The sequence below is a fragment of the Diabrotica undecimpunctata genome, chromosome 3 (assembly GCF_040954645.1).
Source record: "Diabrotica undecimpunctata isolate CICGRU chromosome 3, icDiaUnde3, whole genome shotgun sequence".
Classification (NCBI taxonomy): Eukaryota; Metazoa; Arthropoda; class Insecta; order Coleoptera; family Chrysomelidae; genus Diabrotica; species Diabrotica undecimpunctata.
Window position 1 is genome coordinate 173,443,358 of NC_092805.1, and position 16,618 is coordinate 173,459,975.

At 33.6% G+C, this 16,618-nt stretch overlaps 1 protein-coding gene across 2 annotated transcripts in view; it reads left to right on the forward strand.

Moving 5' to 3' along the window:
- Nucleotides 1-16,618, forward strand: part of LOC140437842 (protein turtle homolog A-like) — an 813,173-nt gene that overhangs the window by 399,893 nt on the left and 396,662 nt on the right. The window contains exon 5 of one of the 2 annotated variants that reach the window (XM_072527613.1): nt 13,800-13,828. The exons of the other annotated variant lie outside the window; for it this stretch is intronic. The gene's annotated coding sequence lies outside the window, so the exon portion shown is untranslated. The remainder of the gene's footprint in view (nt 1-13,799; nt 13,829-16,618) is intronic. 2 annotated transcript variants of the gene reach the window in all.

Here is a 16,618-nt window from a genome sequence, read left to right on the forward strand (position 1 = left end):
ATAATTGTCTTCTTCTTCGGCTTTTCCCATTATGAGTTGGCCGTTTTCGTCCTCTACAGCACTCTATTCTCCCAGTCACCTTCTCTGAGGTCTCTATCTATCATAGCATTTCCGACGTATTTTTTTCATCTTGTAGCAGGTCTTTCTCTCCGTCTTCTTCCCGGCGGGGCCCAGTTTAATATTTTTTTCGGCCACCTATGCTCTGGTATTCTTTGTACATGCCCGTACCACTGCAGGGCTCTGTTTTCCAACTTTTTTGTAATTGAGCATTTTACTTCCATTCTGTGCCATATTTCCTCCGTTCTTATTCTATCGGCTCTTGTGATTTGTAGACATCTTCTCATAAAGTCCAGTTCAACTGTTTTTATTTTATTTCGTATTGTTGTTGTCATTGGCCATACTTCCGCTCCATATAGGGTAATATTCATCACTATGCTTTGAAAAATCCTCTTTTTGGTTACTTTGGTTAGAGTGTTGTTCCATATCACTCCATGAAGTGTTCTTGTGGCTTGTTTTCCCGGTGCTATTTTCATTTCTATATCTTTCATACAAGTACCATCTCGGCTAATCATTGACCCTAAATACTTAAAAGCCTTACAACTCTTAATAGTCTCTTCTTCTAAACCTCTAGAGTTCAAATCTGCAACCTCGGGTCCAATATATAAGTATTCGGTCTTGTACATATTTATCTTGAGTCCCCAAAGTTCATATTCTTCCTTTAATTTCCTTATCATATATGCCATATCCTCCCTGTCTTGTGCAAAAATGACTTGATCATCTGCGAAAAGTAGTGAATGTAATATATTCTCTTGTACTGGTATGCCCATAGTTCCGCATTTTCTATACCATCTTTTCAAAGCCTGATCTATATATATGTTAAAAAGTATAGGTGAGAGACCACATCCCTGTTTGAGGCCTTTTGTTGCGGTGACTGTTTTTGTAATTCTATTACCTAACTTTATTTGCACTTGTGTTTCTTTAAACAGTCTTTGTGTTATATTCTTCTCTCTCTCGCGCATTCTTCTCATTGCTTTCCATAGTTGTTTCCTGGGCACGCTATCGTATGCTTTCTCTAAGTCGATAAATGTCATATGTGTTCAATGTTTTTTCTTTGTTCTTTTCAATCGCCTGTCTCATAATGAATATATTATCTAAACATGATCTGGCTTTTCGGAATCCGGCTTGTTCTTCGCTATAATGGTCCATGTGTTGTTCTAGTTTTTCTTTTATAACTGATATAAAGATTATTGCTATTGAAGGCATTACACTGATCCCTCTGTAGTTATTTGGTGACCTTTTGTCACCTTTTTTGAAAATGGAGGACATGTATGATAAATTCCACTCATCGGGAATCTTCTCTCCTGCTTCGATTTTATTGAACAACATTCGTATAAAGGATACTATCCTTGCGCCTCCATATTTCAGCAGTTCCATTTTTATGTTCCCTGGTCCTGGTGCTTTATTGTTTTTGGATTTCTTTATTGCTTTATTTATATCTTCGTCTGTGATTTCTGCTTCCTCAGTTATTATTGTCACAGGGTCGTATGAGATACACTCCGACTTATTCTCCTGCAATAATTTTGTGTAATGCTTTGTCCACTCTTTTGATGTAATTATCTGTATGGTATTTTTACTTTTTTAAATACATAATTGTAAAATACAAAAATTCAAACACATAATTTGACATAAGTCAAATGAAAGCTCTTGATAAGTTAAAGAAAACCGCTAGACATTCACTCCTTAGTACAAATGCTTTAGAAACGTGACTTTTCAAATCTATGATATTATCTGTGGTCGATCTTTACTTTCTAAAACCACTTTATTCTGGAATAATTAAATCTTGTCTTTCCAGGTGCCATCTTAGTCTATTATTAATAATTTTTTCTAGTAACTTATACCTGTAAAGATATCGATCGGTATGACTCGGGACTTGTTTTAATACTATTAGGTTTTTCTATAGGTATAACTGTGGATTCATGCCATTTTTCAGGAAATTTGTGCTGTAGCCAAATAATATTAAACAGATCTAGAAATTGTTTGTGAGCGCTAACCGGAAGATGTTTGATAAAAATACTAAGAATACCGTCCGGGCCAGCGCAAGTTTCTTTGAGATTTGATTATGCTTATGTACACTCTTAATTCAGAAATGGGCAAATTTAACGGTTCATCTGTGTTAGGTGTAATGCTAATTTTCTTATTTTCTTCTTGCTGTTTGTAATTAATAAAAGATTTTTTATAATCAACATTACTGGATAGGTTTTTGTATGTGTTAGCAAGGATTTTGGCAATATCAATATTTCTAGTAACTGCCTTTCCATTTAACTCGAGGCTTTTAATATTCTAATTGCTATTTAATTTAGATATTCTTCGGACTTTGTTCCATATTTCAGTCATTGGAGTGTTCGCATTTAACGTTGATAAATATGGAGTCCAAGACTGACGTTTGGCCATTCTAGTTGTCTTCTTGGCTATAGCACGTTGTTTTGTGTATTTAATTTTATTCTTAACAGTAGCGCTTGTATTTGTTAAAAGCTCTTTTGCTAGAAACAACTGCTGTTTTGCATTCGTGATTCCACCATGGGAATTGTTTTATGCATGTAGTCTTTCCTATTATTTTTTCTGCTGCTTTTGTGATAATGGTAACAAGGTTTTTCAGTGTCTCATCTATATTTGAGGTGCTTTTAAATGTGGTCAAACTGCTTTCGATTAAATTTGAAAAAAGATTCCAGTTAAGGTTTTTTAAATTCCATTTTGGAGTAAATGTCTGTTCACATTGGTTTTTGTTATTATGAATAAAAAGTGGATAGTGACCACTGTTGTATAATAAAACTGGACTGTTCAAATATCTCTTCCAGCAGTCTTCCTCTAGTATTTATAGTAGAAGAATCCTATAAAAAATTGTGGGCATTAAAATCGTTTTAAAATTAAAATTTAAATTAGCTTGTCCCGCTCTCCCCTATACACGGACAAACTAATTGACTATTTGAGTATTTATGTTACATATTTTTTGGATACATTTTTGTAACAATTATAAAAATAAAAATAAAAAGTCAATCTAAATTACGATTTTTTAACGCCTTGTCTGCTATTTTTTTATAATGTTTAGCTATTTTATGAAGTGAATTTAAGCGAAGAATACACATCAACACAGCAAAACTAAAATTATATTATTGCCAGTGTAAACAAGAAACGACAATTAATTAACAACGAAGTAAAGTATGCAGTTCATATTTTTAATGTTTCTTTCAAATTAGTAAAATAAAAAAAATTGGATTAATCGAAATGAAAAATATATAAAAAGTCTCGCAAAAACTGCTTTTACAAACCTAAAATTCGAACAGTAAAACATAATTTTTGAATATGCAGCATTTTCAAAGTCCATACCCCTAAGATAAACAGCGATAAATAGTCTCGACACCTACAAAAAAATTAAACGCAAACGAAATTTATCGCAGCTTTTCCTCCACGTCAGATACGGACCTAAGGGCTCCATTTATTCGCGTCTGAACGAGCTGCAGTCGAGTTTTTTCCGAAAAATATATGCACCGACCATTGTGACGTTGATTAACACATTCGACTACAAGCCCCAGGTTGAGTTGCTGATAATTGAGGACACATTCGATGAGAAACATGGAAAAATCCACAAAACTAATCATTCGGTTTTGCCCGTCGTCCGAATAAATATACAACTGCGGCTCTTTTTTTTATTAGACGGAAATAGATTGGAGGCATTTTTTTCGTGAGAGTCTCTCGTTGTTGTTTCGTATGTGCCGTAAACGAAAGGAGATATTTTATACGTTAACATAAATAATAGATGTGGCATAGATGTAATATAAAAAAATAACAATATAATAATTAAATTCAATAAACAGAGAATTTCCAAAAACCTTTCTTCACCTATACAGTCCCTTTTTCTATATCCTGTTAGTGATGAAGAAATAAAAAGTATGGTTAAAGATATCTCACAAAAATCGTCGGCTGGATTGGATGAGATCTCATATTCTCTATTAATACATGTAGCTGATAACATAAATAAACAATTAACATTTCTAGGAAACCTTTCATTTTAGGAAGGGATTTTTCCTTAAGTTTACAAAGTGCACTATTAGCGCTGTATATAGAAATCTTTTATCAACCTTTGATAAGGGTAGTAAAATTATTGGTTTATTTTTTGACTTGAAGAGAATAAGAACTGAAACTTATCGATTGGTAACTAAAGACTATTGAACAAGATTCACAAAAGAACTAGAGATGTATTTCTACGAAAACAGACGAAATGAAAGAAATGGTGAAAATAATAAATATAAAAGAGGATACATGAATCAGCTTCCGTAAAGCGATGTTTATTAAAGAAAATAAAGAATAATTGATGGATTCGACCGTTACTTGATGGAAATTCATTTTATGTAACAATAAAACACTGAAAACTTTGTTTTCAAAACTTCCACAGATTTAATCTGTGGAAGTTTTGAAAACAAAGTTTTCAGTGTTTTATTGTTACATAAAATGAAGAATCGTTACCAGAAACGCCCAATATAATAACTGGCGAAAAGACCTAAATATTTCAAAGAGACATAAATCAAGAAATCGATGAATTAAAAAATCTGAAACCACCAGTAGAAAACTACATAGCGATTAGGCTCTTAAAGTATAGATGTGATTATTTTGTACAACATTCACGTACAAAAAATAATAACCACTAACAGAATACCAGACGAATGGAGGAAAACGATCATGCGGATGTTCTTCAAGAAAAGAGATAACAAAGACCTTAATAGCTATCGAGCAATAAATATTTTAAATTTTCCCGATTTTGCTTCCTACTCCAATTTTTTACAAAGCTTTCCAGAACTACCGTAAAGAGTTTGGGAGATAACGTATCTCCTTATCTGATTCCTCCATTAATGTTTATATATTTTGTATCTTTGTGTAGTCTTTAGGTCATGGTGGCATTATTGTATATATGTTTGCGATCAGTTATTCTTTTAATACTTAAATTTAAAAAATACTAATAGCAACAAAGTAAATGAACGAATAACTGTGCAAGAAGAACAGCAAGGGTTTCAGACCAGAATATTATGCACAAAAATAATAATTAAATATTTATATATTTATAAGTCCAACCCACCCCTTCACTGTTAGATCTGCATCTGCTAGAAATCATAACGAAACCAATTAAGTGTAATCTACATTTAATAATGACGAACATCAATTTACATCGATAATCTTTAGCTTATTGTTATAGATAATAGCTTGAACTTGATATGCATACATATATATTATATATCAAGTGGGTGTGTATTTAATCACGTCGTGTTAAGATGGAATCTCCATTATTACAGACCATTACATTGTATCGATAGGCTTGTGAAATTTAACACAACCCACTTACCGCATCAATGACCTTAATTAATTACTCGAAAAAAAAAAAAATACTAGATATTTGTGGAAGAATTTAATCTAGTTATCGAAATACATTTTGTAATTGGGTCAGAGAATTTTGATAAAATTGAGACAAGATATCAAACAGAACTCTCAGACAGAAATAACAGAAACACTGACAAATATAGGCAGTCAAGGCACCACAGAACATTGGTAAGAAATTAAAACAAACGTATTTGACAAAGCAAGGAAGATTATAGGCACAAAAAAAAACGAAAAAAGAATAGTTTAATAAAGAGTGTAAGAGGTCATACAAAAAAGAAATCATGCACGCAAAAAATATATGGAAAGGAGAACCAATGAAAGTAGCGCAATCTATGAAGATGGAAAAGGGAACTTTTTTTAATTTATTTTTAGTTATTTTATTTTATGATACAAATTCCTCTGTCATTTTCTTCAGAAAAAATTTCACCTTTTTTAGATTCTTCTCCACGACATCTTTGGGATTACCTCTAAGATTTACTCTTAAAGTTTTCAGTAAATGCGTTCCATTTGCAAGTTTAGTAAACGTACAGTACGCTGATTTGAAAACATTTCTAATGGGTTTATAATCATCCAGCTATCAACAAGGAATCATTATACAAATAACAATAAGTAAAGCGCCAATAAGGGGACGCAATATACAATTCGCTGGTGCATAATGATGGCTAGACCTGACTTCTCGGCGCACATGACTTGTATGGCCAAAAGTGGACAAATCGTCCGCTTTTTTTTCCTGTAACTTTTTCACCGTTTATCGGTAACCGTTTTGTGCGATAATAATTACGGTTGCATTTTAATATTTGTTAATGTATATTTATTTAAAGATTTACTTTATGAATGCAGAACGAAAATGGCAAAATTCACTTCGATAGCGAAAATCTTTAACGGTAACCTACCGACCAACCTAAAAGGAAAATAAATTTATATGAGCCAAATTATTCAACAAGCTGAAATAAAACACATTTATATTTGAGTAATTAGTCTGACAACGTTTCACAGACGAAAAGTCTAATTATATTAAGCTATAATTAGGAATTTACAAATGTTTCCGCAGGTTAAAGATTATGGCAGTAGCTCGAGGCTGATGAATTACCTAATTAAACAATAGTAATAATACGTCAATATCATTCGCAGAAGATTAACAAGCAATTATGTTGATGTATAATAATATTCACTAGTACTTTGGCCTTTTGATGTTTTGGGAAAGAAGCAATTTTTTATGTACGTTTTCGCAATTCAATATTCAGTGGATCAATTCAAAAACTCTATAAAGTTAAAAATAAGTAAAAAATATTTATAAATACAAAGCAGTTACGTTCTTTTTTAATTTCCTTCACAAGCGTCTTGCGAAACCATTTCTTTATACTCCAGGGAAGCAAGGTTTTCTACGGTGTTTGAATAATCCAGGTATCTAGCACGTTTTTTAGTGAATACGGAGGTCAAGAGCCATATACTATCGTGTAACACATTCTCGAAGACGACTAATGTCGAAATTTAAGCTGAATTGACTCGTAGTTTTGTTTCGACTGCGTCTGCAAGTGACGTTGAGTTATGGAGTTACCGTCGCATGCTCAGAATCCCGTGGACAGCACACATATCACGCGTGCTAGAGACTGTACACAAAGAGCGAGAATTGATCAACATCATCAAAATGAGAAAGGTCCAATACTTCGGTCATATAATGAGGACCTAAATATCGCTTACTCTGGTTAATCATTCAGGGCAAAATCGAAGGAAAACGTTGGGTCGAAAGAAAACAGCTGTCCTGGCTGCGTAACATTAGACAATGGACAGATCGAACGGTCGAGGAACTGTTTTATCTAGCTGCCGACCGAGAATCATTTCATCAGCTTGTCAATATGACGATAGCCAACGCTTGAATACAAGCAAGGCACACAAAGAAGAAGAAGAAGAAGCGCCTGAAAGCGGGCTTGTCCGCGGATTTTAGAAAAATGGAAAAAGACCAATATCGGTCGGTGATTTGATTCTTGCTTTTTTAAGGGAAATCGCGCAGCTAAATCAAAGAGCGCTTGGATGCTGTGTACAATGACTCTTCTCCTTGGATGACAACCCTCAAAAATTAGTTGAATGAGTTTCAACGTGGTCGCACCTCGGTTTTTGATGAGCCACGTACGGGTGCCCTAAAATCTGGTACCACGGAGGATAACGTGACAAAAATTCACGATCTTATATTGGCAGACCGCCGATTATAGGTACGCGAGATAGCTGAGACAGCAGGCATTTTAAAAGACCGAGTATGTCATATTCTGCGTAAAATTTTGGGCATAAGCTGTCGGTGCGATGATTGCCGCGTTTGCTCACTCCAGACAACAAGCTTAACCGTGATACCACTTCGGAGCAGTTTGACTAAACATGAATCCACTGGTACACCCAGGGTCAAGAAGAGTCCGAGTTTTTATTTTTAACCCATTAGAGGTTGCTATGTATGAATTTGAAAAAAACATATTTTAACGGATACCGAGTGGCATGTGTGTTCCAATGGATCAGTGGGACCCACGTGTCTGAAGGTCAAACCGGTCACGCTTCGTTCTCTTCCATATTTCTTTTTTATGGTATTATATATAGTATTTTATATCTTATATTCTCTTTTGTGTCACTTACCTCTAAGAACGACCCGCCTATACTCTACTAGTACTGAGCAACGAAGTATTCGTGACTATTGTGTACCGGTGTCATCATCATCACTGGCTCTACAACCCTTTTTGGGTCTTGGCCTGTTCCAGGATTCATCTCCATTCTGATCTGTTTCGTTGAGCTTTTTTCTTCAGTTTTTTATTTTTAAGGATGTTCATGTTCACGTTGTATATCATTTTCTATTTGTTCTAAGTATCTCAGCTTCGGTCTTCCTGTTGTTCTTTTTCCTACTGGCATCTGTTTGAATATTTTGTTTGATATTTCGCCTTCTTCTATTCTTTCTACATGTCCTATCCAACGCAACCGTCCTATTTTAATGAATGTTATAATATCCGGATCCTGATATATTTTGTATAGTTCAGAGTTGTATCTTCTTCGCCGTATTCGGTTTTAGTTTGTGTCGCAAGATTTTTCTTTCGAAGGTGGCTAACAACGTTTCCTCTCTTTTAGTGAGTGTCCAGGTTTCTGAGCCGTATGTGAGTACCGTTCTTTAGCCTACTTTATGTACTTCTTTTTATTTTAATACTTATATATATGTATCATAATTTTTGAATATATTATCAGAAATAAGAAATATCACGAAGAAGAGATATTTTGATGAAAATTGATGACAAGGTAGAGGGCGGTCATAATAAAAAAAACTAAATGTCTGTGTTAACCTACCGTTTTAAAATTTTATCTAGAAACTTTTCAAATGTCATTTACTTTTTAACTCTGGCATTGTCGAACCACAACATTTTTTCGTAACCTCGCCACACTTTTTAGTTATATATACCGGTTTATTTCTTCTTTTTAACAAATCCCATACCTCTTGTACGGCTCAGTTGATTACATTTTCCCCAACTGCCCTTATGCAAAGCACGAAGGGTAAAAACATGTTCTTTTTTGTCACTTCATATACTTTTATCGTAAAATGAGTACGTGAGTCGGGAACACGCAGATTGAGTTACAGCACCAAACGCGCTGTAGTCAACAATGTCGGAGATATAAAAGGCCATTTTATTTTTGTCACTTTCGAAAAAGTTTTTCTATATAGAATAGAATTTATTTGGTCAATATACAAAATAGTTTTGTTTTTGACAAGTCAAAAGGAAAATTATTGCATAAATACATACATTATAAATCTTCGTAAAATTTTAAAGAATTTAAATATTAGAACAGTTGTACTCCTATAGTATCTCTAGATCTTGTATCGTGATCATGGAAGTTGTAGTTTATATTAAACTTACCGTTGTTGGCAAGAATTTCAATCAGATCTGTAGTCTGTAGAGCAGTTCAATCCAAATGATCGACTAGAAAAATTCCTAATAGTTTAACAAAATTTTCTAAGCAGATACAAAGCTAGAATGACAGATGGGCGATGGGATCCAATTACTACCTTAATAAATGCATCTTTTAGACCTAAATATGTTTCCATCCTTTGGAAAAAATGACCTTTGCACGCCCCTATGACCTGCAGAGGTTATAATGATACTCAAAGTAGGACAAGATAACCATGAATTAACAACATACAGGCCAATCTTCTTACTATCCATACTGCTACAACGAAGAATGAACCATATAATTGCAGTCCTGATAATAGGAGCAACTATATAAGAATCTACGGTTAACCTACAAAATGCAATTAATGGCATAGAAAGCTGGTTTAAAAAATGTCGTATACAGTTTTATAAACAGAAATCAATTCATATTAACTTTACTAACATGAAGAGAGGTTCCATAGGCATGCCAACCATAAAGTACTTCAGCTTCTTGTCAACTAACCCCTGATGAGAATGCTCAAGAACCCCAGATGCGAAGGCTCAAGAGGACCAAACCGTTCAAGCTTGTGTAATGTAAAAAGTTGTGCAAAGTTTAATTAGTGTTGTGCATTGTAGCCACAACAAGGACGTGAGCAGTTAGTGAAAGGCAAAGTCAGTGCTATGTTGTGACCAGGATGAACCAAGTGATATCTAGCTTACAAAAAATCTTAGAAAAATTAGGTTAAACAAAAAATGTTGATTAATCTTGTAGATTAGGTGTAGTCTTATTGTTTAAAAAAAGTGTAAAAATTCCTGATTTTAATATCAATAACAGGTAGTAAAAATAAAGAATGGCAAGAAGAATGTACATGGCTACTTTTTGATTTATGAAAATTAACAAACTTTTATTTTGAAATTTATTTCTGTATTAATTTATAACTTTCCAACTGTCACGAGACATATTTTCTAAATTGGAAAAGTCAGTTTTTTATTTAATGCTATTGCTGATTTGTAGCGTTTTTTAAACTTATTATATTAACTATAATCTTTTGTAACTCTAGCAATTATCTTAAATGTGAACATATTTTCTCGCATTTGTTTAATTCATCATCAAACCAAGAAATTGGTATAGGTAAAAAACTTTACATTCATTTTGGTAATGAATTGAGCTAATATTGTTGCTGTGTTGAGAGAAATATCTAACAAGCAGTCAATATTATTCAACGATTGTTTCCTTATCAGGGTGCCATTACTTGTTATATGTCTTCTGTATATATTACTACTATGCCTTTTTGCAAATTTTGTTTTTAATTTATTTTTGTTATTATTTTATGTTATCTAAACCAGTGGCTGATGTAGTTATGACTTTAATTTGTTTGTCAATATAATATAAATGGTTAAGCCAAAGGTAGAAATTAGTTCGCATTTCCAGTTCTATACACTGTTACTAGAATAGCTTTAATATCTGTAATATTTCTGTATTATTGCTGAAAATTGCAACACATCCATGTTCTTTTAACTTACGATAGTATACAGTTGGCAATAAATACCCATCAAGCGTTAATGTAGGAAATTCTATTTTTCTGAGCCAGTGTTCAGAAAAACTTACATAATGTATTGTATCTTTCAGTCTTAGAAAAATATTAACCTATTTAATGATCTATTTTGTTTAAAAAACTGTGTGTTTACATGGAAAATACTAACTATGTAAACTAATCTGGTCAGAGTTTGCGTTTGTGTTTAATATAAAAAGGTACAGAGTTATTCGAAGGGAAGTAGGAAAATTTTAAATTTTAAAGAAGGGACTAGAGAAAAATTTTAAATTGAGAGCTGGCAAGAATTGACGAAAATTTCAGTATAGAAGAAAACTGGACCAAATGCAAGGAAGCTATCCATACAGCGGCTAAAGGCTTTTTAAAACCTAACCAGGCTAAAATAAACAAAGATTGGTTTGACGAAGAATGTAGATCCATTAACCAACAGAAAAATGAAACATATAAGAAACTTCAGCAGCGCAGAACGAGAATAAACCTGAAAGACTATGAAAATCTTAGAGGAGAAGAAAAAAAGGACGTTTAGAAGGAAAAAGAAAAAGCCATACGAAAACGCTCTAAACAAAATTGTTAATCACCACAATAGAAAAGACTCGCGAAAATTCTACCAGAAGATAAGCAGCTGCAGAAAAGTTCTCAAACCCAAAATAACAGCATGTAAAGACATACATGGTTTCATAATTAGTGACAAAGAACAGATACTAAACAGGTGGACGAATCATTTTGACGAACTGCTTAGCGACAGTCGTGAAGAAGGCCAAATAGAAATTACTTTGCCTGAAATGGATGAAAACGCTGAAGAGCCGCCCCCCCCCCCCCCACCGAAATAGAAATTAGAGAAGCCATTTCAAAACTGAAAAATAACAATGCCCCGGTTAGGACAATCTTCCTGGTGAATTCTTTAAGAATGGTGGTGATACCTTTTTTAAACACATGCATAAATTAGTAACCGAAATCTGGCAACGGAAGGAAACGCCCGCGGACTGGAAATTAGGTTTAATGCACCCTCTTCACAAAAAGGGAGATATGATGGTGTGTGATAATTATAGAGGCATTACCCTACTTAACGTGGTATATAAAGTATTGTCCAACGTATTGTACCGAACATTGATCCCCTATGCTGAACAAATAGTTGGGATCTACCAGTGCTGTTTCCGACCCAATAAATCAACAACGGATCAAATCTTCACAGTCAGGCAGATGAGAAAACGCTTGAGTTCGGAGTCGACACCCACCACATTTTCGTGGATTTCAAAGCTGCATACGACTCAGTCAACAGACAAAACTTCTACAGGCTATGGTGGAATTTCAAATGCTGCTTGATCTTGTTCAACTAACTTAACTTACACTCACGGGCGTCAGAATCCAAAACGACTTTTCAAGACCCTTCCATTGTAAAAATGGACTGAGACAGGGAGATGGACTGTCGTGTCTCTTATTTAACCTTGCACTAGAAAAAGTAATTCGAGAGTGCCATATTAATACGAATGGCACCATCTTTAATAAATCTGTACAAGTGGTCGGGTATGCAGATGAAATAGACATTATTGCCAGGTCCACAGAATCTCTGATCGAAGCATTTCGATCACTAAGGGCGTCTGCAGTGAGAATGGGATTAAAAATAAACGTACAGAAAACCAAGTATATGTATTGTACTAGATCAGGCAACCATTAATTGATGATCTGAAACTAGAAAGTGTGGACACCTTCGTCTACCTGGACTCGTTGCTGGCCAAAGTCAATAATGTCAGCGAAGAAATTAAAAGAAGAATAGTGCTTGCCGATAAGTGCTATTATGGCATGAGGAAATAGATGGCCCCAAAACTACCCAGAAAAATTAAAGTTACCGTATATAAAACACTAATAACGCCAGTATTAACATACGGATCACTTGGTCACTTACACAGAACGACCAAGAATTGCTTAAACGTTTCGAGAGAAAAATTCTAAGGAAAATATATGGAGGAGTCTAAGAACAGGGTTTGTGGCGTAGGCGCTACAACTTTGAGTTATACAGAAGTTTTGGGGAACCTGACGTTGTAAAATGTATCAAATTAGCACACCTTCGATGGATAGGACATGTAATTAGGCGAGATGAAGATGCAACTATCAGAAAAATTTTCGACCGAAGAGGACCAGTGGGAAGACGAGCCAGATGCAGACCAAAACTTAGGTATCAAGATAACATAGAGTTTGATCTAAAATCCATCGAAGTTAAAGCATGAAGAAGAGTTGCCAGAGACAGGGACGAAAATTGCTGATTTGTAATTGTTATAATTTTCACGTGTCTCTTGTATATTCTTGTATACCTTCTAATTTGCTGGGTTTTGTGGCAAATTAATAATATAATCCTAATTACTAATCGTTCGTTCGAGTTTTCTGATAATACGTCTTAAGAAGCGTCTAACTGAATGTTAGAGATTTTGAGATTATATTTTCATATTAACTGACTTATCGCTTCGGCATGGTCAATTATAAAATTATCAGGTATTTTAGTAGTTGCATCAAGAAGCTTGGCACTTTCATCAAGCTTTTCACATACTTTATAAATTTATCACTTATTTTTGTATCAGAAAGGCACTTTCTTCAGAATTATTATCCTAATTCAATCACTTTTATTTAATTTATACAATTCTTTCTTCACTTCTCCAACTGCTGCCATGTTGCCAGAATTGGACTGTCTTCGGTTTTTTCTCCGGTGTTTTAGGATTTACCCTAATTCCCTTCCAGTATCTCATCTAATTCGATAAGTTATAAATTGCTGGAGCGTTCTGTACCTACATGCAAAAATATTTTACCAATATTAATTGTTTTGACCGTAAACATTTGTTAAAAAATGTTTGAATCAAAACTCAGCGGATTTTTCGGCGATTTACCTGTAATGTAAATTCCCTGATAAATATTTGAAATATTTTTTTTGTTGCAGGTATGTGGCTCGAATTAAACCTATTCGGGGTGAGTTATTTTATATAAAATTAATAAAGTGTATGCATATTTTTGATTTATATTTTTGTAGTAATCCTAAAGGATTATTAATGAATTGATTTTATAACGACCACAGTATGTATGTATGTATGTTAGGCAAAAAATCTCATTAGAAAATTAAATATTAGAATATTCTTTCTTCAAATTTTTGACAACTAAAAGTTGTCAAAAAAATTAAAGGCACCGAAGAAGTTCTTTCTTCGGTGCCTTTAATTTTTTTGACAACTTTTACACAAATTTAATTCATATTTTTTGAAGTTTCTGCTTGAAGCAAATACACTTTAAATATTTCTCATTGTCTACGATATATTAAATTATTTGTCTTCTTCCGTAGATTAAAACTGACTATTTTTGAAATCATTGTTTTTTTTTAATTTTAGCTTGCGCAAATTTATTAACATTATACTTAGTATCAAAAGCGGAAATAAAATAGTATATTAAAGTATAAAGGGATATTGAGGTAATAACATACTCGCGAATTTTGTTCGAAATAGAGCAAGTGTTTTAAAGACCAGTTATCCACGAATACTTTACGCTATTTTTTTTATTGGTACACTTTTAAATCATGTATTATTACTAAAAAAAATTTAAATAAGAGCTAATAATGTAAAATGGTTCCGCCCATTTCGTGCCCAACGGCACGCCCTTCCGGTAGGGATCTATGAAGGAGTATCACCGAGCCGTAAGCCCTTATCTCTTGCCGTACTGCTCCACCATAGGCCGATCAGACACCAGCATATTCTAGTCTAAGCCGCAGATTCATCTAGAATTTTAAACTGCTGCGTTAGCCTTTTTTATTTTTCTGTACACCGAGGTGGGGCTCGAACCGACATCCACTGAACCATTCGACAGTGAAGCGAATGAGAATCGGCCGCCTAGCTCGCTTGGCTATCTGACCGACTGTACATCAGTATACCTTTCGTTATTGTGGAAATGAGAAAAACAAAAATTAATTTACAATCTGTCACATAAGATTAATTGTTACTATTGGTTGTATATTGCTTAAAAAAAGAATGAGACAAATTTTTCAAACAGTATGGGGAGTGCCATCGATAGAAGTACAACCCCATTGGCTTCCGAGAATGTCGGTAGTATTAATTTGAACAGCATTTCTTCTAATTTTAAAAACGAAAGTATAAATATTTCAAACAATACCAACTGTACTTTTCACATTTATTTTAAAGATTTACACATATTTCAATAAAGCTTTTGAAACATTTGTTCAGTAATATTTTATTCATATTTTATTTATTTGAGGTTATAAGTTATATACTCCTGTCTGGTCAGATAAATATTTAAAATGGTTGATGTTGATATGGTAACTTTAAAACACTCGCGTTCTTGAAAGTTGAATTTAAACACGCTACGGCGTACTTTAAATAACAAAATTAGGGTACCAATAAAAAAACGAATTTACTTTTATTTATAGGTCTTTTATTTGAAGTAGCCACAACTTCAGTTGAAAAAATGTTAATTTGACATTTTTATTTCCACTTCCCACGGAAAACGTTTTTAAATTACAAATTGAGAAATTTCCGAAGTGGAAATCCAAACGACGCAAACGTATTTTTAACTGAAATTGTTCTTTATTTCCATTAATGATAGTTAATAACCAAAATGTCACAAGAAAATAGCTTGTTACAAATATTAAAAAAATTAAGATCACGTTCTGAAATCTCGTAGTTCTAACCAGAAACAGAATCTTTGGCATGCCAGTATGTTATGTAGAATGCGATGTCAACTAAATTAGCAAAGTAAATTGGGGTGCATCAGCGCTAATCCTTCGCACCAAATCTCCCCCTCTTCACGGCTTCCGAAACTATGCTAAATATACACCGACTAGTTGGGGGTTGTTTATTACGCCGTAGGTAAATGCAACTGACCTTGATCGTATAAGCTAGTGTTTGCAAGTTTATTCGATGAGGCTGCACACACGTTTTCTACATAACTGGTCAGATATCGCATATAAAGTGAGGAAATTTTGTTGCCTTATTTAAAAAGATATATGTATTGATCTAAAAACTATTTTACAATAATTATATGAACCTATCGAAAAAAATTCGTAGTTAGTATTATTTTATTCACATAATTAAAGAATTAATTCCAGAAGATTCTTGGCGCTGGAACATTAAGATTAACAACTTATTAAGAGCTCCATGTCCACGTTAAAGGGTAGAAAAATCGCTTATGATAGCGGCAGCCTGTTAAGTGCTAGTTGTCCAGAATCATCAAGATTAGCTCGATAACTATTTGTGGGGCGTGATTTTCCTTCCTTGTAATCTGTTGGTTTTATCTATATTCCCTCTTTTCTTCCTTCGACTATTCTCCGTTCTTCCCTTCTCGCAGTTTATATTTTTCTTCTGCTTGTCTCCTGTCGTTGTAGTAATAGTCGGTATGCATTATTCTTTTTTATTTTGTGTATCGACATTCGTCATCAAATCATTGTTCTCCATTTCTTTTTACCTTTTCTTATATGTCCAGGATTTTTTTTGAGGTTTTTTGTATAAGGTAAATCAGGGCGATATGGTGAAGAAAAAAGTTAAGCCGTCTAGTAGACAATATTATGTCTATTTGAACGAAATAAAATTACTTTTTTTTCAAAAAACATATTGGCAACAACCTAACAGGGTTTCCCAACAGTTGCTTTAAAACAGTACAAAATGTTTGAAAAAAACAACAATATTTGTTTTTATTAAATTCACCATTTTATCCATGCATAAGGGCAAAAAGTTGGCAGCATATATAATACATTTGATCCAA